Below are 27,513 nucleotides of genomic sequence, written 5' to 3'. Positions count from 1 at the left end.
TTGACCTCTTCCTCTGCCACAGCCTCTGCCGTGACCTCTTCCTCTTTGTTCATGGTAACATCCTTTAACTTCATCTTCTAGAAATATTTCCTTTCTGCATGCATGGCATACGTGTACCATTATGGAGTGCTATTTTCAGTTGCTGTTGATATGGCCCATTGTCATTATCAGAACAGAATGCAACTTCTGATGGAAAACCTTTCATTCTATGAGAATATTCTTCATCTGGTTATTTTTTTCTCTGCCTGCACCTTCCTATGTGTGAATTTACCTCTCATTCTCCCAAATACATTATCAATTTCAGTTCTGATATCACGGGCACATGGCCGTCCAGTTGCCTGATCTATGGGAGTCCAATTTCCTCTGACTGTTGACCATTTAGGGCAGGGGTGGGCAAATCCAGTCCTCTAGGGCCGTATACAAGCCAGACTTTCTGTCCTACAGGTAAATACTTTTTACCTGTGGTTCCATTTACCTTGGTGAAAGTGGTTTATCTTTTATAAAACCTGGCTGGTTTCCAGCCTTCGTGGATTGGACTTGCCCATCAGAGGAGGTCAAATCCATTCCTTAAAGGTTGAATTCAAACCAGGATTTGCATCCTATCAGGCAGGAAATGCTTTCACCATGTGACGGGTATGGTATGGACCCAAGTGCAGTACAAAACAGGCAATGAACTGATGAGCAGTTAACAGGTTTATTAACTGTAATCTGGCAAACAAAGAACAGTTCGAGGGCGGGGCAGTGGACTTGGTCGAGGCAGGCAAAAGTTCAGTAAACGGGAGGCAGGCAGAATCAGGCAAACAATCCAGGGGGAGACTGGCTGAGCTCGTGGTCAAAACAGAAAACAGAGTTAATTTACTGGGGGTCAGGCAGAACAGGCAGGTCGTACACAGGCAGGGTCGATTCCGGGAAAACAGGCAGGTAAACGCTGGAAGGTCATGCATAGCAGAGAACAATCTGGCACTGAGTGAGTGTGAGGCTGGAGAATATATACTGGTAGGTGAGCTGATTGATGAGTGAGAGCAGGTGTGTGATCAGTGACTGAGAGCAGGTGTGGTAATCAGAGGGTGCAGTGTGAGCAGGGCAGTGGAAAAGTACTGAGTCCATGGGCTGGAGCAGAGTGTAACACACCAAGGTAAATGAAACCCCAGGTGAAAGTGTTTATCTGAAAGTCTGGCTTGGATACGGCCCTCGATGCCCACCCCTGATTTAGGGCCTAAGACAGTCATCGTGACTTGTTGTGTTTCTGCCCCATTAGTGTAGAAACTTCTCATTAACTCATTTATTCCCTCTATATAACCTTTGACATCTGCGTCAGGCTTAGGAATCTCAGCACAAGCTTTATTCCAATCCTCTGGTGTCCAGGTCCTGTAGACCACCATGGTGGGGGGTTGAAGTCCTACACCACTATTTGGATTGGCGACTTCAATCATTGGAAAAACATCTTCAACACCAGGTTATGGTTCTACTACTGCGATGAATGAAGCGCCATAGCCTTGCATAAAAAGTGTATTTTTGTATGTGTTTCTGTGCTCTGTACCTCTCCTCTCCTCTCCATTCTATCATCTACCTGTCCTCCCCCCTCTCCTCTCTCTACCCAGCCGGCCATCAGCAGGAGGGTTCCCCCTACATGAGCCTGGTCCTGCTCAAGGTTTCTTCCTGTTAAAGGGGAGTTTTTCTTTGCCACTGTTGCTTGTTGGGGGTTAGGCCCTGGGATTCTGGAAAGCGCCTTGAAACAATTTTGATTGTAAAAGATGCTATATAAATAAAGATAAAGATTGACTTATTAGGGGTCCTGGAGAGAATGCCCCAGGAATATGTATACTCCAAAAATTCACCAAATTAAGAGAGTCAGTGTGCAAGTATGCTAAAATGATGTTGGACTCCATAGCATTCTCTGGTCCCCTCCCCAATCTGGCCAGCGATGAAATATTTAGTCGCATGTCGTCGCTGGCTGTCACGGTGGTGCCCCAAAAACCAGGTGTTCTTTATAGACAATTGGAAGAGTTTTGGGAAAACCTGGTCTGATCAGGAGAGGTGTCCACCCCACACGGGATGGTGCCTCTCTCATTTCTAGTAACTTGGCTAATTTTATTAGACCCAAAGTGACCTGACAAACCAGGGTCCAGACCAGGATGCAGAGTTGTAGTCTTACCCACCTCTCGGCTGCTTCCATAGAACCCTCATCCACCAACAATAACATACTTAACACTATAGAGGTAGTCCCTTATCCACGGTTAAAAGTTCACCAAGCACAGAGCAGGGGAGCAGTCAATCACCATAATCTTATTAAAATTAAAACCAAAGCACAAGTTGGAGAAACTAATATCACAATTAAATGTGGACTGTTAAATATTAGATCTATTTTGTGTAAATCCCTGTTAGTGCACGACCTGATAGCGGATCATCACATTGATTTAATTTGTCTTACGGAGACCTGGCTTCAGGAGGAGGAATATGTTAGCTTAAATGAATGTACTCCTCCTACCCATCTTAATTATCATATTCCTCATGTTACTGGTCGAGGAGGGGGAGTGGCAGCAATCTATCACTCCAAGTTATAATTAGTCCAAGACCAAAACATGGTTCCAGTTCATTTTAATGCCTGACTCTTGGCATCACCCATCTGAACTGGAAGACAGAAAAGCCACTTTTGTTTGTAGTTGTATATTGGCCCCCTGCTGGGCCACATTCAGAGTTCCTATCTGAGTTCTGATTTCTTATCTGACTTAGTCCTCAGAACAGACAAAGTCATTATCATTGGAGACTTTAATATCCATGTAGACTTTATAAATGACAATGTCCTGATTTATGGTGTTGAGGTAGAACATGTGTCAGTGTTCCCTCAGAACCCACTCCTGTCAGACCATTCTTTGATCACTTTTACATTTATGATTAAGGATTCCTCTATGCTCAGAGCACAGTCTGACTATAGCAGATGTCTGTCAGATAATGCTGTAGCTAAGTTTAAGGAAGCGATCCCTGTGCTAATCCCAGGACCACTGTGTTTCCCCAGGGATCAATCATTATAATCTTAGTCCTGCTGAGGTTGACTCTATTGCTGAAGGTGCAGCAGCCTCATTGAGAATCACTTGATTCTGTTGCCCCCCTGAAAAAGAAAATAGTAAATCAGAGGTGGTGTGCCCCGTGGTATAATTCTCATATCAGGACACTCAAGCAGAAAGTGCGCAGACTAGAAAGAAAGTGGTATTCCTGTAAAATAGATAGCTACCATTTAGCCTGGAAAGACTGTCTATTAGTTTACAAAAAGGCCCTCCGTAAGGCTAGAACAGCTTATTTTTCTTCTTTAATTGAGGAAAATAAGAGCAACCCCAGGTTTCTTTTCAGCACTGTGGCCAAATTAACCAAGAGTCACAGTGTTTTAGATCCACGTATCCCTTCTTCCCTTAGTGGTGAAGACTTCATGAGCTTCTTCACTGATAAAGTTCTAGCCATCAGAGAAAAAGCTAACCAGGCCACCCCTACAACTGAACCATCACCAGATGTGCTGACTGTGGGAACATACAGGTTCTCCAATGAGCCCTTAAACTCTTTCAGTCCTATATATTTTTCTGAGGCGTCATCGCTAATTCAGAAATCCAAGACCACCACTTGTCTTTTAGATCCCATCCCAACACACCTGTTGAAGGATGTTTTACCATTGATAGGCAGTTCTATCCTGGACCAGATCAATGGTTCTTTAGTGACAGGTTATGTACCCCGGTCCTACAAGGTGGCAGTGATTAAGCCGTTGCTTAAAAAAACATCACTGGATCCTGATGTATTAGCAATTTACACCAATATCCAACCTTCCTTTTATCTCTAAAATTCTAGAGAAGGTTGTGGTGACTCAGTTACTGGAGCACCTGCAGAGAAACAGCCTGTTTGAGATGTTTCCGTCAGGCTTTACAGCTCACCACAGCACAGAAACAGCACTTCTTAAAGTTACTAATGATCTTCTTATAGCTTCAGATCATGGACTGGTCTCTATGCTGGTTCTGCTGGACCTCGGTGCTGCTTTTGATACAGTTGATCAGAGCATCCTGTTGCAGAGACTGGAACATCTGATTGGCATTAAAGGGACAGCACTAGACTGGTTTAGATCGTATTTATCTGATAGATACCAGTTTGCCCATGTCCATGGTGTTCCCTCCTCATACAGTAGGGTTAGCCACGGAGTTCTTCAAGGTTCTGTACTTGGACCAATCCTCTTCACATTGTACATGCTTCCCTTTGGGAACATTATTTGGCAGCATGGGATAAATTTTCATTGTTATGCTGATGACACTCAGCTATATTGATCCATGAAACCAGAGGAGACAGGGAAGTTAGTGAAGCTTTAGACCTGTCTTAAAGACATAAAGTCCTGGATGTCTTCAAATTTCATCCTCTTTAACTCAGGAAAAACTGAGGTCATGGTGTTTGGTCCTGAACCTCACAGGGATAGTTTAGATCACATGATCACTCTAGATGGTATCTCATTAACATCTAGTCTCTCTGTGAGGAATCTAGGAGTAACTTTTGACCAAAATCTCTCTTTCAACTCACAAATTATCTCTAGAAATCTCTAGAAGTGCCTTTTTTCACTTGAGAAAAATCAGAAAGATCAGGAAGCTACTGACGCGGCATGATGCTGAAAAATTAGTCCATGCATTTGTTACTTCCAGGCTGGACTATTGTAATTCTTCATTATCAGGGTGTCCAAACAACTCTTTAAGAAGCCTCCAGCTGATCCAAAATGCTGCAGCCAGAGTTCTGACAGGTATTGACAAAAGAGATCACATGACTCATGTACTGGCGTCTCTTCATTGGCTGCCCGTTAAATTTAGAATATTTTTAAAACCCTTCTTCTGACCTCAGAGGTCCTCGGAGGCCTAGCTCCATCCTACCTGGAGGAGCTAGTGACACCTTACCAGCCCAATAGACCGCTCCGCTCTCAGAATGCTGGTCTACTCGTGGTTCCCAGAGTTTCTAGGAGTATAATTTATTGAACTGCACAAGAGAAGAAAACGCAACCAAATGTGCGTAAGAGTACTCCTGAGTGTTCGTAGGATTTGTTCTTACCTACGCATAAATCCAGGATAAGAAGAAATTGGTGAATGCCACAATCTTCGTAAAATGTTCGTAAGTGGGACTTAAGAACAAATTTGTTCGTAAGAACGTTTCGTGAATCTGGCCCATTGTTATGGGTAGTTGTTGGCGCTCTTTCTTTTTCTGAGCAAGAAGATTTTTATAAACGGATATGCCACCTTCGATTATATTTGAGAACTGCAATGAACGACTCATCAAAGTGTGGCAGCATGGAGTTCATGAGCTGCCGATCACCTTAATTGTTCGCGCAGTTGCAGCTGTGGCGTTCCCCTTAAAAGGAGACTGCGCTGCACTGGCTGCTCTTGTTGTCGAGCTTTTGGGTGCCACGCCACAGTTTACTTGGTCCTCCTCATTTGATTGCTGTGCTATCCCATGCGCGCCCGGGTCTGCTGTCATCAGAGCTGGGGAGCCGTGGGTGTCTTTGGTTCGTCGGCTGTTTGGCCCTGCTAGGGGGAACGCTGTGGTGGCTCGGTGTGCGTCTCCATTTTAGAGATTTCTTTCCCTTACCTGACGGTACGTAGCGGCTGCTTTTAGCCTCACCATATGGGGAATTGTCAGCAACCTAAAATTGCTTTCTCTCAACAGAAATTGTTACAGGTGCCGGCTCTAGTGCGCTTTCCTCCCGTTGCCATTGGCCGGCTGCTGTTTTGCCCTCCGCATCGCGTTTATCGCGTATGCTCCCGACTGTCACTCCTGTCTACCTCTGCGAGGTATCATCGTGTGGGGTCCAATCTAAAGTGCGAGTGTGTGAGTGAACTGCGCCTCTAGGAGGACTAGGATTGCCTTTATTTTGGGTTTTGTTGCGGGGGTTATTTTGCATGTTTATTTGGGGTTGATTTGTGATTATTGTTTGTGTGGGTTATTTTGCATGTTTATTTGGGTTTGACTAAGTGTGCTTTTTGCTCGTGTGGATTATTTTTGCATGTTATTTGGATTTGATTAATTGTGTTATTTGTGTGCTGTGTGGGTTATTTTTGTATGTTTATTTGGGTTCTATTATTGTGTACGTTTTCTGTTATTTTCTAAGTGGTGCCGATCCTACCCTGTGGGGTGCATGAATTTAATATCTGCACGTTGAGTGTGTGTGAATGGGTGTGTGAGAGTATTTTAGCAATTGTTGTTAGCGGATATCCGGAAATAAAGGTATTAATTTTGCACATTGGGCCAGTCTCTTATCCTCGTTAGAAACACTTGTGCGGCCTTGATAATTCTCCAGGTGGAATTCCTGGGGTGGCGTTGTCGACTTGGAAAAGAGATATACCGAGCCCCGTCGGGGCCCCGCCACAAAAGGGTCCCATTCTTGTGCCATGCGCTGAAGTTCAGTGGCCATTCTCACCATGGTTGCTAAGCAAAAAAATCCGTGAAGCAGCGAAGCCGTGAAAGATGAAACGCGATATAGCGAGGGATCACTGTATAAAGAGTATGTAAAAAAAATTCCAACACATAGGTGATTCTCTTCATATGAGACACCTGCTCCTTGATGGGTAAATTCTCCTTTTGAGGACCATCTCTCCTGCCTTCTTAAGCAAAAGCAGAAAGCTGTACCCACAATGCATACAAGGAGGCAGAAGTTAGCACTATTTTAAATATAAAGAATGATTTGGAGTTGAAGAACAAAGATGGAGAAAATGAGACGCTGCATGCACGGCTGGAACTATTAATTGGAGCTGTGTGTCTGACCCCCTGATGAGCAACACAGGGGCTCCCCAAGGAACTGTGCTGCCCCCCTTTCTGTTCACCACCTACACAGCTGACTTCCAGTACCACTCTGAGACATGTCCCCTCCAGAAGTACTCGGACGACACAGCCATAGTCGGCTGTGTGGAGAATGGACAAGAGGATGAACACAGGGACCTTGTGGAGTGTTTTGTTAGGTGGAGCAGGGAGAACCACCTGCAGCTCAATGTGCCCAAGACAAAGGAAATGGTGGTGGATTTCAGTAAAAGCAAGTCCCCACCCTCACCAGTCTGCATTAGTGGGAAAGATGTGGAAATAGTCCCAACTTACAGGTTTGTTATGGTTCAAACGACCTGAAACATGAGAAAAACAAATGAGGCAAAGACAACAGTTCTGAATTTTACTTGCAAGGAGAACTTCAAACGACCTGAAACATGAGAAAAACACATGAGGCAAAGACAACAATTTTGAATTTTACTTGCAAGGAGAACGGAGAGATGTGCTCAGTTACAGATCTCCAACACGTTCTGATGCACACCTCCCGCCATCCTTCTTTTATTGTAATTAGGAGGTCCCTAGTTACACAGAATTCAAATGTGTCTAAGGGAGGGGGGAAACACAAGATAGCAGGTCCCATACAAAGCAAAAGACTGTAAATCATAATGGTGAGATTATACGTAGGTCTTCACTGATTTGATTAGCTTAGCTTGCACACAGCACATTCTTCCATATCAGACAGATTAAAAGAACAGCTCCTGTGTCATGCCCTGCAGCTCTATCTCCAGTCAATGTCATTTCCCCACAGCAGCTGCATTTCTGTCGCCCTTGACCAGAGGAGTTCGAGTTGACATATCAAGCAACATGAACATTAAGCATTAGCAAATAATAAGAAACATTAAGTAATGAGAAACAATATAACAAGAATAAAGAATATAACAAGGTAAAAGCAAATAAGAGATAACTTTAATATAATGGATCTAACAAGGTTCCTGGGTGTTCAGCTGGACAATAAACTAGAGTGGTCCACAAACACCGATGCTGTCTACAAGAAGGCCATGAGCAGACTCTACTTCCTCAGGAGACTCAGGTCCTTCAGTGTTTGCAGCAGGATGCTCCACATGTTCTATCAGTCTGTCATGGCTAGTACCATCTTCTTTGCTGTAGTGTGCTGGGGAGCAGGCATTAAAGCAAAGGATGCCAACAAACTTAACAAACTTATTAAAAAGGCAGGGTGTGTTGTTGGCTGTAAACTCGCAAACTTGGACAAGGTGGTGAGGGACAGGATGGTGTTAAAATTGCGGACAGTCATGGACAATCCCTCCCACCCCTTCCATAACACAGTGGACAAACTGAGAAGCAGCTTCAGCACCAGACTCCTGCAGCCTCGCTGCTCTAAGGAACGGTACAGGAAGTCATTCCTGCCATCCGCCATCAGACTCTATAATACATCCTAACCCATTCAATAACAATAGTTGTTTAATGTTTATGTTGTAATTTTGTTTCAATTTCATTCTATATTTATGTATATATGCTTATAATGCTCATAACATGTATATATGATATTGTGTATATATATATATATATATATATATATATATATATATATATATATATGCTATCTATATGTTTATAACGTTCTAATCTTATTTGTATTTTATTAATTCCATTTCTATACATTGTAAATACAAAACCTACACTACAGTTATATTATTCCACATTATTAATCCAGGCTGCTACTACAATTCAATTTCCCTACGGGGATGGATTATTACATCTTGAATCTTGAATTTGTATAAAATAATATAGAAATAAGATTAGAACATAAACATAAAAATAAGAATGAGAATATTATTAAACTGTTAATGTAATTGAATGGGTTGGAGGGCACCTGAGCTGATGCATAAGTCAAGAGAGAACAGCTCTGACAGAAAAGGATGAATTATAGAGTCTAATGGCAGACAGCAGGAACAACTTCCTGTACCGTTTCTTAGAGTAGCAAGGCTGCAGGTGTCTGTTGATGAAGCTGCTTCTCAATTTGTCCACTGTGTTATGGAGGGGGTGGGAGGGATTGTCCATGATTTTCCGTACTTTTGACACCATCCTGTCCCTCACCAGATGCTCCTTTATGTCACAAAACATAGCAAAGTCACACAACCAGTTTGGCTCTGACAGTACATGGACAACACTACATACGTAGTCCAGCTGGCAAATCAGCCTCTGTGCTGCATCACAACTAAATGCCTCCGTGCCAATAGCTTTGTGTAGCTTCTTACAAAACTGCTGGAAGAAGATTCAAGTCGGCGATTGTGTCTACCAGATTCACAACACAGGTATGCCCTCTTCATTAGATGGTATATGATGAAGGCAACCTTAGCAGCAGCATAATTTACTTAATATAATGTATTTCTGTATGTATTCTCTATGATCTATGCCTACTCTCTCCTCTACCTCACCTCTCCTCTACCTCTCCTCTCCTACCTATTCTATCCTCTATCTCTCCTCCCCCCTTCTCCCCTCTCGCTACCCAGCCGACCATCACCAGGAGGGTCCCCCTACATGAGCCTGGTCCTGCTCAAGGTTTCTTCCTATTAAAGGGGAGTTTTTCCTTGCCACTGTTGCTTGTTTGGGGTTAGGCCGTGGGATTCTGTAAAGCGCCTTGAAACAATTTTGATTGTAAAAGACGCTATATAAATAAAAATTGATTGATTGATTGATTAGCTTCCGCTGTCCCCAAATTCATCCACCCGTGGCTTAGGAGTGTCTCCTGGGGGCCAAGGAGTGCTGATAGGATTTACCGGTCAGATGATCCAATTCTGAAATCACATGTTGATCTGCAACCCTGGATGTCCTGGTGCATTTATGGACCTCCCTATGTTCCACAGTGGTGTGACTTGGAATTTCTCATTAATGTATAATTTTTGTATTTGACTGTCACCATTTATCATGTAGCATTAGTGCAACAGGTGACCGCTACCCATGGCAGTGCTGGACTGCTGCCACTGTCAACATGTAATGACAATAGCATTGCTTCTTGCTATTAAACTTGGTGTGAAGATGTGCATTGAGATATTTGTTAAGACATTTACAAAAAGACATTTGATTAAAAGACTGATACATGAAAGACAAACTGTGATCCTGTGTGTGTGTGTCTCTATATGTTGTGACCTCAGTGTGGCTCTGCGAGTGGGTAACGCAGAACCAAGGACACCTACACTGCTCTCTGAACATCAGAAATCCAATTAGATTAAGTCCCTTTTCATTACTCGCAGTTCTATATTTCTGAAGCTTAGTCTGTCTCATTGGGGGGTGCACATTTGCTCTACTGTGGTTCCTTTTGAACTCTCATAGGAATGTCAAATTTAAAGTTGCCTTCTTGCCAAAGTATCTCTTTAGAGATTTCACTTCAGTTTCTCATGAAAGAGGCTACATTTAGAGTTTGCACCACTTGGGGATCCCATGGCCTTTACCTCCAATTCAATTAAACTCAAACACACTTGCAATGGCACACATTAACAGAAATAAAATGGTGTCTAAACAATGATGATATGGAGATTTCTACCTCTTTATTGATGTTGCTGAAGCATTCCCCTCAGTGGTATTACAAAAAATAAGGGTAGGACTTTCTGGTTGGTTTTAACTAATTTATAAATTTTAATCCTGATTAATTTAATTAAATTAATTACCTTGATTTTTATTCTTTCAGCAATAAGTTTTTTTTTAAATATGATTACTCCAATTAAAAGTTAAAATTTAAATTCCAAATACATATAAAGGCAACACATGACTCAGCATTATAGAAAAATAGGTCTGAATTATTTACTAAACAGTCAGTTTCTCAGTTTTTTTTCTTGTCCCTTGCAGGCACTACCGGTAAGTATTCAGGTCAACAAGGAGTGCTAGGTCACAAAGACATTAACTGTCACTTTACATATTGTCCTGTCCCGAAGTCTCATTTCTTTCCTCAGATTTAAAAAAATAACTAAATAAAAAAAAAACTTCACTTTGGCACCTGTGCTAAGCTGCATGACAGCAGTAGCAGATCAGCAAAACCTGTCTCTGATTGCTCCCAAAAGCCTTTGAATTGGCAGTGATTCAAATGTTTGCACTTCAGAAAAGTAACTTCACAGCAATGTCCATGACATGTTTAATTTCAAGCTTTAATCAGTGAGTACTTCTGGCTATAATGTACAGCGACACTTATTTTGCTTCTGTTGAGGAAACCTTTACTAAAACACATTCCTCATGCAGTTCCTTTACTCAGGAAGGGATAGACAATCACTTCTCAATCAAATGAATCTGAATTGCTGTAAGAAAAAAAAAACTGAGTGTCATTCATACTCCATAACCGTAGATGCACTCTCACTCTTTGCCAGATTGTTCTTCTGCGTTTCCATGCAAGACTCTCCAGCACTTCTTACGTGCCTGACCTCCTGTTGCCGAACCTGTTTGCCTCTGACCTGCCTGCACTGCTTGTCTCCCGGTAAACTCACCAGCCTTCCGTCCCTGACCACGACTTCTTCCTCAGCATTTCTGGTTCCTGTCTGCTCACCTGGTCCCGACTTTGCTGCTGCTCATCCCCAGTCTGCTCTGCTGTGTCGTCGGCCTCATCTTCTGTAAGCCCCTTTCTGTCACTCCTGCCCGCTGTAAACGGAACTGTACAGTTCCGAGCGTTCTCTTCCTCCCCCTTGGTTCCGCATTCTGGCTCTGCTCAACCCAATCCCCAAGCCTGAAACCCATAGACTTCGTGTGGGCCCTGAGCCTGAAGAACGGACTGTTTCCTGTGTTTCCTTGTCTGCCTGAGTTCCTGTTTGCCCGTGTACTAATAAAGGTCATTACCAACGGTCCCAATTTTTATTTATTAAAAAATCAATTTATATATATATATATATATATATATATATATGATTATATGATTTTAAAATGTTCTAAGTAGCATTTCAAGGAAAGTACATGTGAAGGAAAATTACTCCTTCTCTCTAAGTTCTAAATTGTCATGCAGACCTTTACTCTCATTTAGGGTCCTGAAGGAGCTTCTGAGCTCTCATCAACCAGATCTTGTTTTCCATTCTTCCCAGAGACAAACAGGCTAGATGATTCTGTTGGGTCCAAGGTTAGCATCTTCTGTTTGGGATAATGAAAGACAGACTGGCTGGTACCATGTATGGTTGACGCTAGCCAGTGACCTTCCATTTGTTTTATAATCTTCTCGGTATGAATGTGTATCAGAATTGATGATGGCACTGCAGGCATGAACTGTTGCTGTGTTGGTGTCACTTCTCCTGATCGGTAAACTTAATTTCAACACAAGTCATCTGAGTCTCCTGTGTGTCAGTTCCACAATCGGGAGAATTTTCACAACGGTACAGTAATACTGTAAACTCAATGACAACCTGATCAAGACAACTCAGGAATCTTATTTAATAAGTTTGCGTTTTTTTATTCTTTATTCATCTCTATGAATGTATCCATCCTTTGTTTTACTTATTTAGATATTTATTTTCAACAATAATTCCCCATTTAACACGCAAAATAACTGTGCAAAAAAATAGTCAGGCATGACAGAGCACTGAGGTTGGACAGTGACTACAATTTAGTCATTATTTTGTCTTTTTATCCTCTCATTCACTCCATGAAATGTATTATTTGTCTTTCCCACCTCTGTGTTATGTAGCTTTCCTCTAGCAGCAGGTCCAGCATCAAAGGTGCTGCAGACTGATGGAACACTACAACGCTGCCCCTCTGAGCTAATGACCTGCATTTATTATGCAAATAGCTGCCATGGAGGAAGGAAAAATAGAGTACGAGGGAGAGATACAGAGAGAAAAGACAGCAAATTCACCCTTGAAGCAAAATGAATTGCCACTTTAAATTCTGACATACTATATGGACTTTTCTGTTTTTTTGTGCCTCTCCAAGGCTCATTGACAATGCGCTGAGGTCAATTTCTGTCTGACTGGACTGATATCCAAAGAAAAGACAGAATAAGAATAAAGGTTTTAAAGTCAATTGCAGTTCTTTCTAAATATTATGCACATCCTGTTTATATTATATTGTATGTGCACTATATGCATACAAGGAGTTGTAAAATATGAAAAATATCAGATGATGTTAGAAAAAATATCTGACTAATGATTGGCACAAAAATGTGCCAACCTCTAAGACCGGACAAAAACACCACTTTTAAAATGTAAAAACACAGAAACATTAATAATTGGTAATAGAAAATGTGTGGAATACATGTGTGCCTGTGCATGCATGAGGGTATGTATAATCATTTAGCAGCATTAATTGTTTTAGCTAATTAGTCGACATACAAAGGGCAAGGGAACCAAAATTATTCTCAAAGGTAAAGCCAGGAGAAGGCAGACATGCAGTCGTACACACATACGATCAAAAGATGAAACATGTACTTCCACCTTTTACCACAAGATGAAATAATCCTTTATTCATTCCACAATGGAAATAATTTTAAAGCTCTCAGCAGGCACGTAAAGAGGAGCAAGAGGTGGATGGTGCATTTTACAATAAATACACAAAATCAGTACACACAGCTGCACATATTACAGAGAACTATCATTTTTCTTAAGAAAAGAGTCCTGTTTAACATAGCTTCTTAAGAAGAAGCAGTGTTACACGTTTGATTTGGAAAGTAAGTAAGCAATGAGTTGAATGTATCATTATGGTCTGGTTTACCGGTCCTGTCTGTGAAATGTGTGTATTGTGTAGTGTGACAGAAGTTGGTGGGATCTCCCCTTCAAACAACCTGGCTGAAGCAACTACAGAATTACAATAAGCATTTTCAAAAAAGAAAGTTTGAAGTCTAATCTTAAAAGGAGCAGGGGGGAACTGGTAGCTAAATTCTTGGCCTCCCATTCTACCTTTAGAGACTCTGGGGAACACAAGTAAACCAGCATTCTGAGAATGGAGCGGTCTATTGGGATTATAAGGCATCACTAGCTCCTCAAGGTAGGATGGAGCTAGGCCTCTAAGGACCTTGTAGGTCAGAAGAAGAATTTTAATTTCAATTTTTTTTTTTTAAATTTTATTCTAAATTTAATCATATGTGGATAAAAAAGAAAGAAGTAGAAACCTTTACTGGCCACATCAATGCAGTGGGTCATAACATCAAGTTAATTTAAGAATAGCAGGGACAACCTTTTGGCCTCTAGAAGATGATGGTATGAAAGGAGACTTTATTTCTTTATAGAGTATAAGTCTACACCTTCTCTCAAAAAACAATTGATGACCCTAGTGGAGGATGTCATTTATGATCCTGGGCCATTAAAGTCATAACATATCAAAAAGGGAGGGGTATTCTTTATCCAGATTCCTTTTTGGGACAGATGAGGATGAATGTTTTATGATAGGTTTCCCATCCACTAGGTAGTGAGATCACACACATGCACACACATACAAACAAACACACAGATGGCTATAAAAACTGTGAAATGATTTTTTTTCTTTTAATCAAAATCAAACTTCTTTCGAAAATGAGACACAACTCACCATGTCAGAATGAAATTACAGGAAAAGACTCGACTTTGGTGAAAGTTTTTGTTTTTATAATGAAAAGAATTGTGTTTGCTTTTTTGTATATGTTTCTGTTTTCTGTTACAGTTAGTCTAGAAGTTAGGGATAGTATAATCTTTAGCAAGAGTAAAAATGATAAACAGTCAGTTCACCCCTCCTAGCAAGTGTAGTAAAGATAAGTAGTCAGTTGACCCTCCCTTGACATGACTGTTGTTTAGATAATTGTAATCAGGAGAGACAGTCGGGCATAAGTGTAAAACTGGACAGCATAGTTTAGTGGTGTTGATACTGTTGTTGCAGATTGCAATACCTCTCGTGTGTCACTGCCAATCCGCGTGTTCTTTGAATGAAGACTTCAAGAAGAATAATGCCAATTTCAAAGTGTATTTAACAATAGAACCAATTCAAGATACAAATACAACAGAGCTCTGGGCCAGTTCATAACCCTACAAACAACAGAGTCAATTGTCAGGGCATGAAGTCTGACAACCTAACTATCCCTTGACCGAGTCTTTTATAGAAACACATATGTAAATTATTGATGCTAATTCAGTCCAATCCAGTCCTTCTTCTTGGATGACCTCATCTTCTTCTTCCAGCCTCCTTTGATGTTGGTGCAGTCCTCCTTCTCCATTATCTTTCCCAGATGGTCAGGTCAGAGGTCATATTCCTGCCAAGGAACTTATCAACACCAGTAAACTATGCTGTCACATTTTACGATGGGGGTCTACCACTTTCTGTCTGACTGTCTCCTCCTGGCTCCAACTGTCGAAACAACATCTATGTCAAGGAAGTGTGGCAGCATGGAGTTCATGCGCTGCCCATCACCTTAATTGCTCAGGCAGTTGCAGCTGTGGCGTTCCCCTTAAAAGGAGACTGTGCTGCACTGGCTGCCCTTTCATGTTGTCGAGCTTTTGGGTGCCACGCCACAGTTTACTTGGTCCTCCTCATTTGATTGCTGTGCGGTCGGGCTGTGCTATCCCATGCGCACCTGGGTCTGCTGTCATCAGAGCTGGGGAGCCGTGGGTGTCTTTGGTTCGTCGGCTGTTTGGCCCTGCTAGCGGGAGCGCTGTGGTGGCTCGGTGTGCGTCTCCATTTTAGAGATTTCTTTCCCTTACCTGACGAAATTGTTACAGGTGCCAGCTCTAGTGCGCTTTCCTCCCGTTGCTGTTGGCCGGCTGCTGTTTTGCCCTCCGCATCGCGTTTATCGTGTATGCTCCCGACTGTCACCCCTGTCTACCTCTGCGAGGTATCATCATGTGGGGTCCAATCTAAAGTGCGAGTGTGTGAGTGAACTGCGCCTCTAGGAGGACTAGGATTGCCTTTATTTTGGTTTAACGTTTTGTTGCGGGGGTTATTTTGTTTATTTGGGGTTGATTTGTGATCATTGTTTGTGTGGGTTATTTTGCATGTTATTTGGGTTTGACTAAGTGTGCTTTTTGCTCGTGTGGGTTATTTTTGCATGTTATTTGGATTTGATTAATTGTGTTATTTGTGTGCTGTGTGGATTATTTTTGTATGTTTATTTGGGTTCTATTATTGTGTACGTTTTCTGTTATTTTCTAAGTGGTGCCGAGCCTACCCTGTGGGGTGCAGGTGTTTTAAAGACAATTGATAAATCTTGAATATGAATTTAATATCTGCACGTTGAGTGCGTGTGAATGGGTGTGTGAGAGTATTTTAGCAATTGTTGTTAGCGGATATCCGGAAATAAAAGTATTAATTTTGCACATTGGACCAGTCTCTTATCCTCATTAGAAAACACTTGTGCGGCCTTGATAATAATTCTCCAGGTGGAATTCCTGGGGTGGCGTTGTCGATTTAGAGAGGAGATATACTGAGCCCCGTCTGGGCCCCGCCACAGAAGGGTCAACTGACTTGCTTCTGTTTATTCCTACTAAAGATTATATACTATCCCTAACTTCTAAACTAACTGTAACAGAAAACAAAAACATATAGTATAACACATGCTAACAAGATAAAAGATGCTAACAAGATATAAGAATTCTCTTCAATACTAAGTTCCTCTGCAAGAAAAATATGAACTTTGACCTGGCTATCTGGGAAACAATGGAGAACAAGAACTGTGCCAGCATCCAATGGAACTGGAAGAAGAAGACAAGGTCATCCAATCAGAAGACAACATTGGACCGAATTAGTATCAATAATTTGCCTATGTATTTCTGTAAAAGACTGGGTCAAGGGATCGTTAGGTTGTCAGATTTAATGCCCTGACAACTGACTTTGTTATTGTAGGGTTTTGAACCGGCCCGGAGCTCTGTAATATTTGTATCTTGAACTGGTTCTATTTGCTAAATACATTTTGAAATTGGCATTTTTCTTCTTGAAGTCTTAATTCAGAGAACACACGGATCGGCAGTGACACACGTGAGAGCATTGCGATCCAACACTAAAGAAGATACTATGATTTGGGGTGCGTATGCCCTGGCTCTGTGGAGAAGTCTAATATTTCTGAGCCATACCCAGAAGCAACCTTTAGAGTCCTTGGCTGAGAAATGGTCTCTAGCAGATCATTGTATGGAAGGATACTCTGGTTATCTCTTTCCACATGATATGGGTGAACTGTTGCTGTACCAATTGAAAGAGTCTAAATTGCTTCCCCTTAGGTCTCTGGTTCATCTGGGCCAGTATCAGGACGTGGAGAGTGGAGACTAATATCTTCGTTTTGGAGAACTTCAACCCAGAGACTTGTGTTTTCATCCCGGTGCTAACTCTATACCTGACCACATGGAGGGAGCACATGGGAGAGTCTCGGGAGAAGATTGTATCCTCTTCCATACGAAGCAAGTGTAATAATTCTGTTATGTGTGTCTCTGCCTTTTGGGGTTCAGTGTTTGTCTGCCGTTCCTAACAGTTCTAAAGATAAAAAGTCGCTGAGATAGTGCTGAAATCTGGTTTTGAGGAACACCTGCAAAACTTTAGACAGACATGGAGAAATTATTTTCAGGCCTTGATTAAGAAAAAAAAGGTATTTTACATTTTATGACAGCACACAATCTCAAGGCCTCTGTTTTTGAAAGATTAGGTCATGAAGAAGCTTCACATTGTATCTTCGAAGGTAGAAACTCAACATAATACAAGACTTAATGAAAAGCTTTAATCAGTTACCCGAGTAGTATCAAAATGACCCCTGCAGATGTGACCCAGGAAAATACCCCATTGGTGTTCCAGAAACTCTATGGTGAGTCTTGTGTGGTGAGAATATCTTAAGGAGTGTTTAATAAAAAAAATACCAACATGGGTTTATGTTTAAGCTTTTTACTGTGGCCGAGTGCATCCCGCACTCATTGAGGGGTCATTTTGAGGCTGAGCTGCAAAAAGGTAAAGCGGGCCCAGGCAAACTTGACAGAGTAGAAGCAACTTTAAAAAGGCACATGATTCATGGAAAAAAAATGTTTTTATTGTGGTGGGAAAGTTGGCCTAAAAATTTTGACAGCTGGGTTGACGCTCATGCTGTTAAAAGTGTATAAAATAGGCAGATGTGTCTTAAACTTGCTATGTTTGAGCAAAAAAATACACAAAGAGCCTTATTTATCTGTTCTTGAATGGTGGTTTTTAGATCACCATACCTTCCAACTCCAGTCCCAAAGTCTTTAAAAATAAAAGTACTTCCAATTTTCAGGTGGATCTACCGCAGCATATTGATTTGGAGGACAATGGATTCATGACCCCCCAGAGCTCGCATACTACAAAGAGCAATCAAACCAGAGAGGGACACCCTGATGGGAAAAGCAAGGTGTATCATCAATTCATCTGACCGGGGTATTACACCACCACAGAGGTCCCAGAATGGAAACTGAGGTGAGCGAAGACTTAAGATGGGCGATGCTCTCTCCACCTTGTTGGATAAACAAGAAAAACCTTAATGCAGTTCCAAATGAAGCAACGGTAAAAGTCTGCAAAACCCAAGAACTGCAGGAGCTGTTTTTGAGAGGAGGGAACACCTTCGCTGGATCTGAATATATACTGCTCACAAAAATTAAAGAAACACATTAGATACATCAGATCTCAATATGAAGTTGGATATCTATACAAATAACGACAGGGCAGTGTCTTAGGAACAAAAGGATGCCAAGTCTTTTAATGGAAATACAAGATTTCAGCCTACAGAGGGCTCAATTGTGTAGACACCATAAAATCAGAGTAAAATGAAGATGTGGCAGGCTAGTCCATTTTTTCCAAAACTTAATTTCTGCAACTCAAAATGCTTTTCAGTATCTTGTGTGGCCCCCACGAGCTTGTATGCATGCTTGACAACGTTGCGGCATGCTCCTAATGAGACGACAGATTGTGTCTTGTGGCATTTCCTCCCAGATCTGTGTGAGGGCATCCCTGAGCTGTTGTACAGTCTGAGGAGCAACCTGGCGGCGCCTAATGGACCGAAACATAATGTCCCAGAGATGTTCTATTGGGTTTAAGTCAGGGGATCGTGGAGGCCATTCAATTGTTTCAATTCCTTCATCCTCCAGGTACTGCCTGCATACTCTTGCCACGTGAGGCCGGGCATTGTCGTGCATTAGGAGGAAACCAGGACCTACTGCACCAGTGTAGGGTCTGACAATGGGTTCAAGGATTTCATCTCGATACCTTATGGCAGTCAGAGCACCATTTCCTAGGCAATAGAGGTCTGTGCGTCCCTCCATGGATATGCCTCCCCAGACCATCACTGACCCACCACCAAACCTGTCATGTTGAACGACGTTGCAGGCAGCATAACGTTATCCTTGTCTTCTCCAGACTCTTTCACGTCTATCACAGGTGCTCAGGGTGAACCTGCTCTCGTCTGTGAAAAGTACAGGGCGCCAGTGGCGGACTTGCCAATTCTGGTGTTCTTGAGCAAATGCCAGTCGAGCTCCACGGTGCTGGACAGTGAGCACAGGGCCCACTACAGGACGTTGGGCCCTCAGGCCACCTTCATGAAGTCTGTTCCTGATTGTTTGGGTAGAGACATTCACACCAGTGGCCCTCTGGAGGTCATTCTGTAGGGCACGAGCAGTGCTCAGCCTGTTCCGCCTTGCACAAAGGAGCAGGTATCGGTCCTGCTGAGGGGTTGAGGACCTTCTATGGCCCTGTCCAGCTCTCCGAGAATAACCACCAGTCTCCTGAAATCTCCATGTTCTGGAGATTGTGCTGGGAGACACATTAAACCTTCTTGCTGCAGCACGTGTGGATGTGCCATCCTGGAGAAGTTGGACAACCTGTGCAACTTCTGTAGGGTTAAGGAATCGCCTCATACTGCCAGTAGAGATAATTACGCAAGCCAAAATCAGCACGAGTGGAAAACCAGCCAAAAAAGATCAAGAGGGAGAAACTTGAAATGACCTCCACATGTAAAACCAGTCCTGTTTTGAAGGTTTTCTAATTGTTGCCACTGAAGTGCACCAGTTGTTAATTCCATGAACACCAATACACCTGAAATTGATTAACGAGGCCCTCAGCTGCTTAACCAACCAGAAAATTATCAGACAGGTTTAATTCAATTCATGCCAGGCCCAATAAAAAAAGTGTTTCTTTAATTTTTGTGAGCAGTGTAGTTGCCTCTGCTGAATGATGAAATCAAGAAAGGTAACAGATAAGGCATGGAACTCACATTTATCATCCTTCACCAGCCACTGGTCCGTGAGTAGCCATTGGAAAACCACCTGCACATACTCCTCTAGGGTCTCGGTAAAAGATGATGTCATCAATGAACAGGAACCTATTCAGCATGGCCCTCATGATGTCACTCACGAGCATCTCGAAGACGGCAGGAGCATTTGTTAAACTAAACCGCAAACCACATACTCAAAATGACCCAGGGGCGTGTTGAACGGCATCTTTCACTCCTCTCCTTGGCACATCCGGACGAGGTGATATGCGTTCTGTAGGTTGAGCTTTGTAAAGAAATTGGGTTTGTGAAGAGGACTAAAATCATTGTCAATTAGAGGCAGAGGATACCTATTCTGACTGTGATTTCATTAAGGCACCGGTAACAGATTTGGGTCAGGGGAGGTTGTATAAGCAGCTGGAAGGTAGCTGTGGATGAGGGAACAGATCAATTTCTAAGTCATAGAGGCAATGGGGAGGCAAAGAGAAGGCTCTCTGCTGGTGAATGCCTCCCCCAGGTTGTGATATTCCTCAGAAACTGCTAAAAGATCAGGGGCCTTCAAGAGGTGGGTGATAGAAATGGCCTGGGAAGAGATAGCTGAGTGGAGTCAGAGAGACAAAACACGTCAAGTAGCAAGCCCTTATCCCAGTTGAACTGAGGGTTATGTACCCTTAGCCTGGGTCAACCCAGAACCCCAGGGGAGGAGGAAGAAAGAATTACCCACAGCTGAATCTCTTCATGTCGGTTTCTGGAAATATTCATATTAAGAGATATGGTTCAGTGTGTTTCCTGACTGAGTTTTCCCACCAAGGTCCAATATTGTCATGACCAACTCAGAGGGAGTCAAGTTGACACGGGAGTGTGCCGGGAAGCGTCATATTGCCTATCAACAGTAAAGACAATCCTTCATGTAGAGTCTTCTCTGTCTCTCAAATGGGGAGAGGTGCAGTGCTTGAAACGCGATCCTCCACTATGGGAAATTTTGTTGAGGTCTTAGGAAAAGGTCTTAGAGATAACTGACTTGATCTGCCCTCTCCCTCTGCCAGTTGTCCAGGTCTAACGCAATAAGTGACTCATGGTCCAGGGTGGTGTCTCTAGCAATGAGTTAACCCCTTAATCCCTTGTTAAGCCCTCTCAGCAAACACTTCCTGGAGTGCAGTGTCATTCCAACAGCTCTGTCGCATAAATTCAGAACTGGATAGAATCCCAGTCACAAACACTGAACCTTTGGTGGCACCAAAAAGTCCAGTATCTGCTTCGCAACACCAAACTGGATGATCAAACACTCACCTTGTACATGCTTCCCTTAGGAAAAATTATTCAGCAGCATGGAAAAATTTTCATTGTTATGCTGATGACACTCAGCTATATTTATTCATGAAACCAGAAGAAACAGAACAGTTAGTGAAGCTTCAGACCTGTCTTGAAGACATAAAGTCTTGGATGTCTTCAAATTTCTTTCTCCTTAATTCAGGAAAACCTGAGGTCATGGTGTTTGGTCCTGAACCACTCAGGGATAGCTTAGATCACATGGTCACTCTAGATGGCATTTCCTTAGCAAACACTTAGTAAAGTGTCTTTTTTCACCTGAGAAACATCACAAAGATCAGGAAACTACTGATGCAGCATGATGCTGAAAAGTTAGTCCATGCATTTGTTACTACTTTATTATCTTTTTTAAATCACAATTTTCAAGGTAGCTGTAATTAAACCAATAATCAAAAAGCTTGCACATGATGGAGAAGTCTAAACTAATTATAGGCCAATTTCTAACCTTCGCTTTTTGTATATTGTCCTCACGAAAGTGGTTGGTAGCCAGTTATGTGACTACCGCCAAAGAAACTTTTTGAGAACTTTCATGTCAGGATTTAGATATCACCATAGTACAGAAACTGTCATAATACAGTGTTTGTGTTGTCTGTGGTGTTTGTTTTAGTGTGTTTGCTCTGCGTTTTCCGAAGGGGGCATGGTTCATCCACTCTTTCTGTTCACGCAGAAACTGCCACACCGGCAGACGATCAGGCTGAGTGGTAGCTGTAGTGAGCAGCTGACACCAGGCAATTCAAGCAACCTTATGACCCAAAACTTTTCTAATTCATCACGACTGATTGATGTTTCCTTTTCCTCTCCTGAAGTTACCACATCACACAGCAGAAGAACATTGGGCCAGATTCACGAAACGTTCTTACGAACAAATTTGTTCTTAAGTCCCACTTACGAACATTTTACGAAGATTGTGGCATTCACCAATTTCTTCTTCCTGGATTTATGCGTAGGTAAGAACAAATCCTACGAACACTCAGGAGTACTCTTACGCACATTTCAGTGCCGACATGTTGGCATGGTTGTGTTTTCTTCTCTTGTGCAGTTCAATAAAATTCAATATTACAATGATAATTCTGTCATATTTATTTATTTATTTGTTTATTTCCTATTTTTGGTGATTTACGGAGAATTTTAAAATTACGTAAATGTGCCAATGACTTAACATTAATCAACCAAATTGGAAACCATGCCAAAACTGTCTTTTTATTTGATTTTATCTTGATTTATTTTATTAGGGGATCGAGGATATGCCCTGGTTGTTGACACCACTGACCAACCCTCAGACTCCACAGGAAATGTTATTCAATCAGATGCATGCGTGCAGTCGCTCCACCATTGAACGCACCATCGGCATGTTAAAGGGGCGCTGGATGTGTTTGGACACAGAGCCACAACCCCGTGAGGATGTGCGTCCTGACGCAATGATAAGGCCAGACTGCAGGCACGTGGTTCACGTTCGAGCGCGATTAATTGCCCGTTTGTGAATAAAATGCATTATTGTCACAATGCGAGCACAGCTTTTACACGTTTATTTTTTTGACATTCTTATTTTTTTTACATTCTCGTTGATTTCTTTAAGCGTGTTGGCTATAGTCATCAGGGTTGAGGCAATTTTATCAAGCGTGTTAGCCATCCTTTCTTGATTGTTCAACACGGCGTCAGAAATCAGGCGTGGAGAGGCAAGCTTTGGGCATTTTGCTGCTTTTTGCTCTGTCTACAGGGTCCTGCTGCAGTTCCTTTTTATGGGCATTAGTGGGCGGTGACTTATGCTAATCGTATGTTAATTAGACTCACCTGGCACGCGCTTTCAATTTACGAACAGATGGCATTCATCAATCTAAGAACACAGCTGCGAACAATTCTGGGGCTTACGAACGCGTTGATGAATCCGACGTAGGGTTTTCTTAAGAAACTTCTTAAGAACAACTTAAGAAAGAATCTAAGAAGATTCTTAAGAACATATTGGTGAATCTGGCCCATTGTTTCCTTTGATCACTGGTTTTCACTGCTCATCTCAAGTCTCACCTGCACCTATTTATTTGTTGTAAATAAACCTTTTTTTTAAAACCATGCATTCTTTGTATTGTCTGCCTTTCAGGTCCCGCCTTGTGTTCCTTTTAATCAAATTTTAACAGAAACATCACTTGTGAAAGTTGCTAATGACCTTACAGCATCAGATAAAGGAATGATGTCTGATCTTGTCCAGTTATTCCTTGTCCTCAGGCTTGTTGCTTGGTCCATTAGGCCTCAGTGCTTGGTGAGAAAAACTCTGTCTTAAACTGTTTTACATCTTACCTACACCAGTCTCAGTTTGTCCATGTAATAATCAGTCCTCTGTCCCCACTAGTCTACCATGGAGTCTACACAAGGTTCAGCTCTTGGTCTAGTCCAGGGGTCGGCAACCCAAAATGTTGAAAGAGCCATATTGGACCGAAAAAACAAAAAACAAATATGTTTGGAGCTGCAAAAAATTAAAAGCCTTATATAAGCCTTATAATGAAGGTAACACATGCTGTATGTATCTATAGTAGCTATATTAGCCTACTATCAAAATGACTAAGTTAACTACAAATACAGAATGAGCCGTCATGATTAAATGTTTATTTTTCCTGCAGTGCATCCTGTAGAGAATGATGCACCACGTGACTACTCTGTTGTGCGATGCCGCCTCAAGTTTAACTTCATTACAATATTAATGAATTATGTTGCATTGCTTTGATTAAATTAAAGAAATGCAATAAAGTCGTTTTTATTTTGAGGATTCCAAAAAACAGCAACAAAATGGAACGTGCCCCTTATCTGGGCAACAGAATGCAATAAAACGCAGCCTGCATTTATAAAAATAAAACATCAGCCTTTTGAAAAGGTAAAGTATATAAAATCAAATCAAAACAGTTCAAGTTTGACGTCTGTGCAAATGCCAAGCAAGTCAGTGCAAGGGTAAAACGAAGCAGCATCCTTTTCTCTTTTGACACAACCAACGCAGCTATCCTCGGACCTGAGCAACAAAACACAATATTATCCCTAAGTGTCATTCCAAATATATACTGACAAAAATCAGATATCACTTTAAAAAAACAGCCACTTTGTTACTAAATATGTGCCTATGACAGGATTGTGTTCTTACCCGTTTAATGTGACTTCTGTTTTCGGACATCACTGGTCAGCTTCTCAACATCGGGCATGTAAGATGTAACTTTAATCTTGGCACAGGACTGCAAGGTCTCATCTGTGAGGCGGGTGCGATATTTTGATTTGATGTAGTTCATGTTTGAGAATATCTGCTCGCACATCCAAAGATGTATAATACTCCAAATACATATGTCTTCATGTTCCTATAAGAAGGAAGAGCATTCCATGTGGGTGTTGGGAGGCTTTCAATTTCGCTCCATTTGTGGCTTTGGGCAAGCTGGGTTTTCTGGTGAGTGACGTCTTCAAGCTCGGCTGTCAGATGTTTGGACACCCATAAATCTTTGTCGGCTATATCAGCCATTTCCATCTCAAGGTCAGCTTGATTTACTCTTGGGAATGTGCTCAACAAGGACGGGTCAATCTCCAGGGGTGTGACAGGGAAAGACAGTGTCATTTTTTCCTTTCAGTACTCACAAAATCTGCTCCCAAATGCAGTTTGCATATCAACGATCGTACCTTGCAAATAATCACTGTTGAGTGTGTGATCGTGATGGGCTTCTTTGAATTCTCTCAGGGAGGGGAAGTGGGAGAGCGTGCCTCGCTGTACATCTCTGGCAAAGACAGTCAGCTTGCACTCAAATGATAGAACAGCTTCCAGCATTTGCAGTGCAGTGTTTCCCCGCCCCTGCAGACTTTCATTCAGCTTGTTTAGGTGGCTTGGCATATCCACCATAAAGTGCAGTTTTTCAAGCCACTCTGTATCTTCATGTTGCGGGTAGTTCAGGTCTTTGCTTTTCAGGAATGTTTTCACGTGCTCTAAACAAGTGACAAAGTGGAGCAAAACCTCACCCCTGGACAGCCATCGGACTTTGTTGTGTAGCAGTAGATTGGAATATTCGCTGTCAACTTCATCAAGCAATGCACGGAACTGACGGTGGTTCAATGCTTTTGCAATTATCTTGTTCACATCTCGATCACAAGGTTCATCACCGCTATACACTCCGATGGGAATGTTTGTGCACACAGTGCCTCTTGATGCAAGATGCAGTGGAATGCAAGCAGATTTCGATCCAATGCTTTCTGGAGCAAAGTCCCTGTTTTTGATCCTCTCATGCTGGGTGCCCCATCTGTAGCCACTGAAATCAGGTGGTTGGTGTTTATCCCATTGTCATTTAAACACTTCAGCACAGCCTCACATATGTCCTCCCCCCGTGTTTGACCTTTCAGTGGTATTAACTGGATAATTTCTTCGTGCGGCCCATTGGAGTTCACATACCTGCATAAAAGTGCAGTCTGTTCATTATCGATCACATCACAGGACTCATCACAGGCAATTGAGTATGCTGGCGCTAAATTAATGTCCTTGATTTGCTGATCGTGATGTTGCCTGCCATTTTAATAGCCCTTTCCTTCACTGTCTTAGCAGAGACAGATTTGAAGTTTTTGAAGTCTGCAAATAGGTGTTCTGATATGTTGATGAATGACTCCTTCATGTAGTCACCATCTGTGAACGGTTTGCCACGTTTTATTATCTCCCGGGTTGCAACAAAACTTGCAGCAGTAGTGGAGTTTGGAGATGCAATCCACTTCTTAAATCTATTTTTGTGCTCCTCTAATTTCTCCAGAAGTAATGCAATCGCACTTTTTCTCTCACTCCCAACTGGGTACTCGGCTGCAAATGTAGCATGCCTTCCCTGAAAATGTCTTTCCACATTGCTCTTTTTGTTATTTGACAACTTCTCGCTACAGAGCAAACATTCAGGCAATCCTTACGCATTGGCAATGAATGCAAATGTTCGGTCCAAGAAACGTTGAATCCTCTGTTCTCCTCAGTTATTTTTCTCTTTTTCCCTTTGGGATCCATGGCCCATCACACAGCCGCCAATTTGTTTACAACAGCCACCTGCCTGGCATCCCGCCCTGCTGATAGAATGTGTCGCAGGCGTAAATCTTCGTTGACAGAAATGTTGAAATTTAATATTTATTCTACACATTTTTACAGCATTGGAAAACGTTAAGAATGTTTGTGTCATGTTTGTCCTCCTACAGAAACCATAATAAAACAAAAAATATATTTCTCTCCCCCATCTTTTTCCATTTTCAAACATTTTTGAAAAAGCTCCAGGGAGCCACTAACAAATTTCTTCGCCATGTAAATCTGACCAATTAAATATTCAATCAAATTCAGTCCTCTGGCCAGTTATTCTTTTCATTTGGTGTTTTTGATCTGAGCATTCACTTTCTTCATTTTGATTGCCAGTTGAAAATGGAAAGAATGAATGAGTCACATGGAGAAATCTGACAGCTTTCCAGGTCAGACTTTTTTTCTTCATGACTGGTCAAATTTTTATAATACAGACATCAGACAACACTTTAAGGCCTCGCTGTCAGCTGCATGTTCACCAGAACGACCTCTGACCTCTTTAACAGTCCGCCTCCTGCCATGCAGACACACCTGTACATAATTCTCTGAGGTTTAAAACGGTGTTGTTCCTACATTTACTGCTGCAGACGTGGTGAAGTTGCTGATGTTGGATTCTGCTATAGGCCGCATTACTGTACAGCTGTTCATTTGAGATCACTTTTAAAAAAAAACATCCCATTTGTGTCTGATATTGAACAATGGATGAAGGTGCCCCAAATCTGATTCAAAGAGATCAGATTTCATCTGGTGTTTGATCTGATTAGGCTTTAACTGAAATGGGACCATTCCCAGCTCCGTCTCTGGCTTTTTCTTTGTCTTGTCCCTTGAGGCGCCTCCATGTCATTACCTCAGTCCTATATTTAACATGTTATTAAAGTCATTGGTTTAGTCAGACTTAATTTCAATCAGAGCCAGTCATTCTGGGACCAGTAGTTCCTCTTTGAATTTCCATCCCCAGTCCCACTCAGGAACGCCACATTGTTATACTGTATATTATTGCTATATTGCTCTTTTGCTAAACGTTTTTTTGACGTGCAGGAAATATTAGTTTGAGATAGTTCAAACTTTGCTTTGTCAGTGGTAAAACCAGGAGATCAATATGCTCGATCATATCTTCCTAAAGAAATGAATAATAGTGTTAATATTAATAAAACATGAATAAAACTACCAACAGTAGACAAAAATAGGCAAGATTGTGTGGATCAATGCTGGATTTTGTCTGGTT

General features: G+C 42.0%; 1 long non-coding RNA gene across 1 annotated transcript; it reads left to right on the top strand.

Moving 5' to 3' along the window:
* Positions 1 to 5,286: 5,286 nt before the first annotated feature.
* LOC130531854 (uncharacterized) lies at positions 5,287 to 6,253 on the top strand. Its single transcript, XR_008952222.1, has 2 exons — positions 5,287 to 5,604; positions 5,677 to 6,253. It is a non-coding gene; the product is annotated as an uncharacterized LOC130531854 (long non-coding RNA).
* The last annotated feature ends 21,260 nt before the right edge of the window (positions 6,254 to 27,513 follow it).

Source organism: Takifugu flavidus, chromosome 9 (genome assembly GCF_003711565.1).
Source record: "Takifugu flavidus isolate HTHZ2018 chromosome 9, ASM371156v2, whole genome shotgun sequence".
Classification (NCBI taxonomy): domain Eukaryota; kingdom Metazoa; phylum Chordata; class Actinopteri; order Tetraodontiformes; family Tetraodontidae; genus Takifugu; species Takifugu flavidus.
This window is presented reverse-complemented; position numbering and strand designations above follow the sequence as displayed.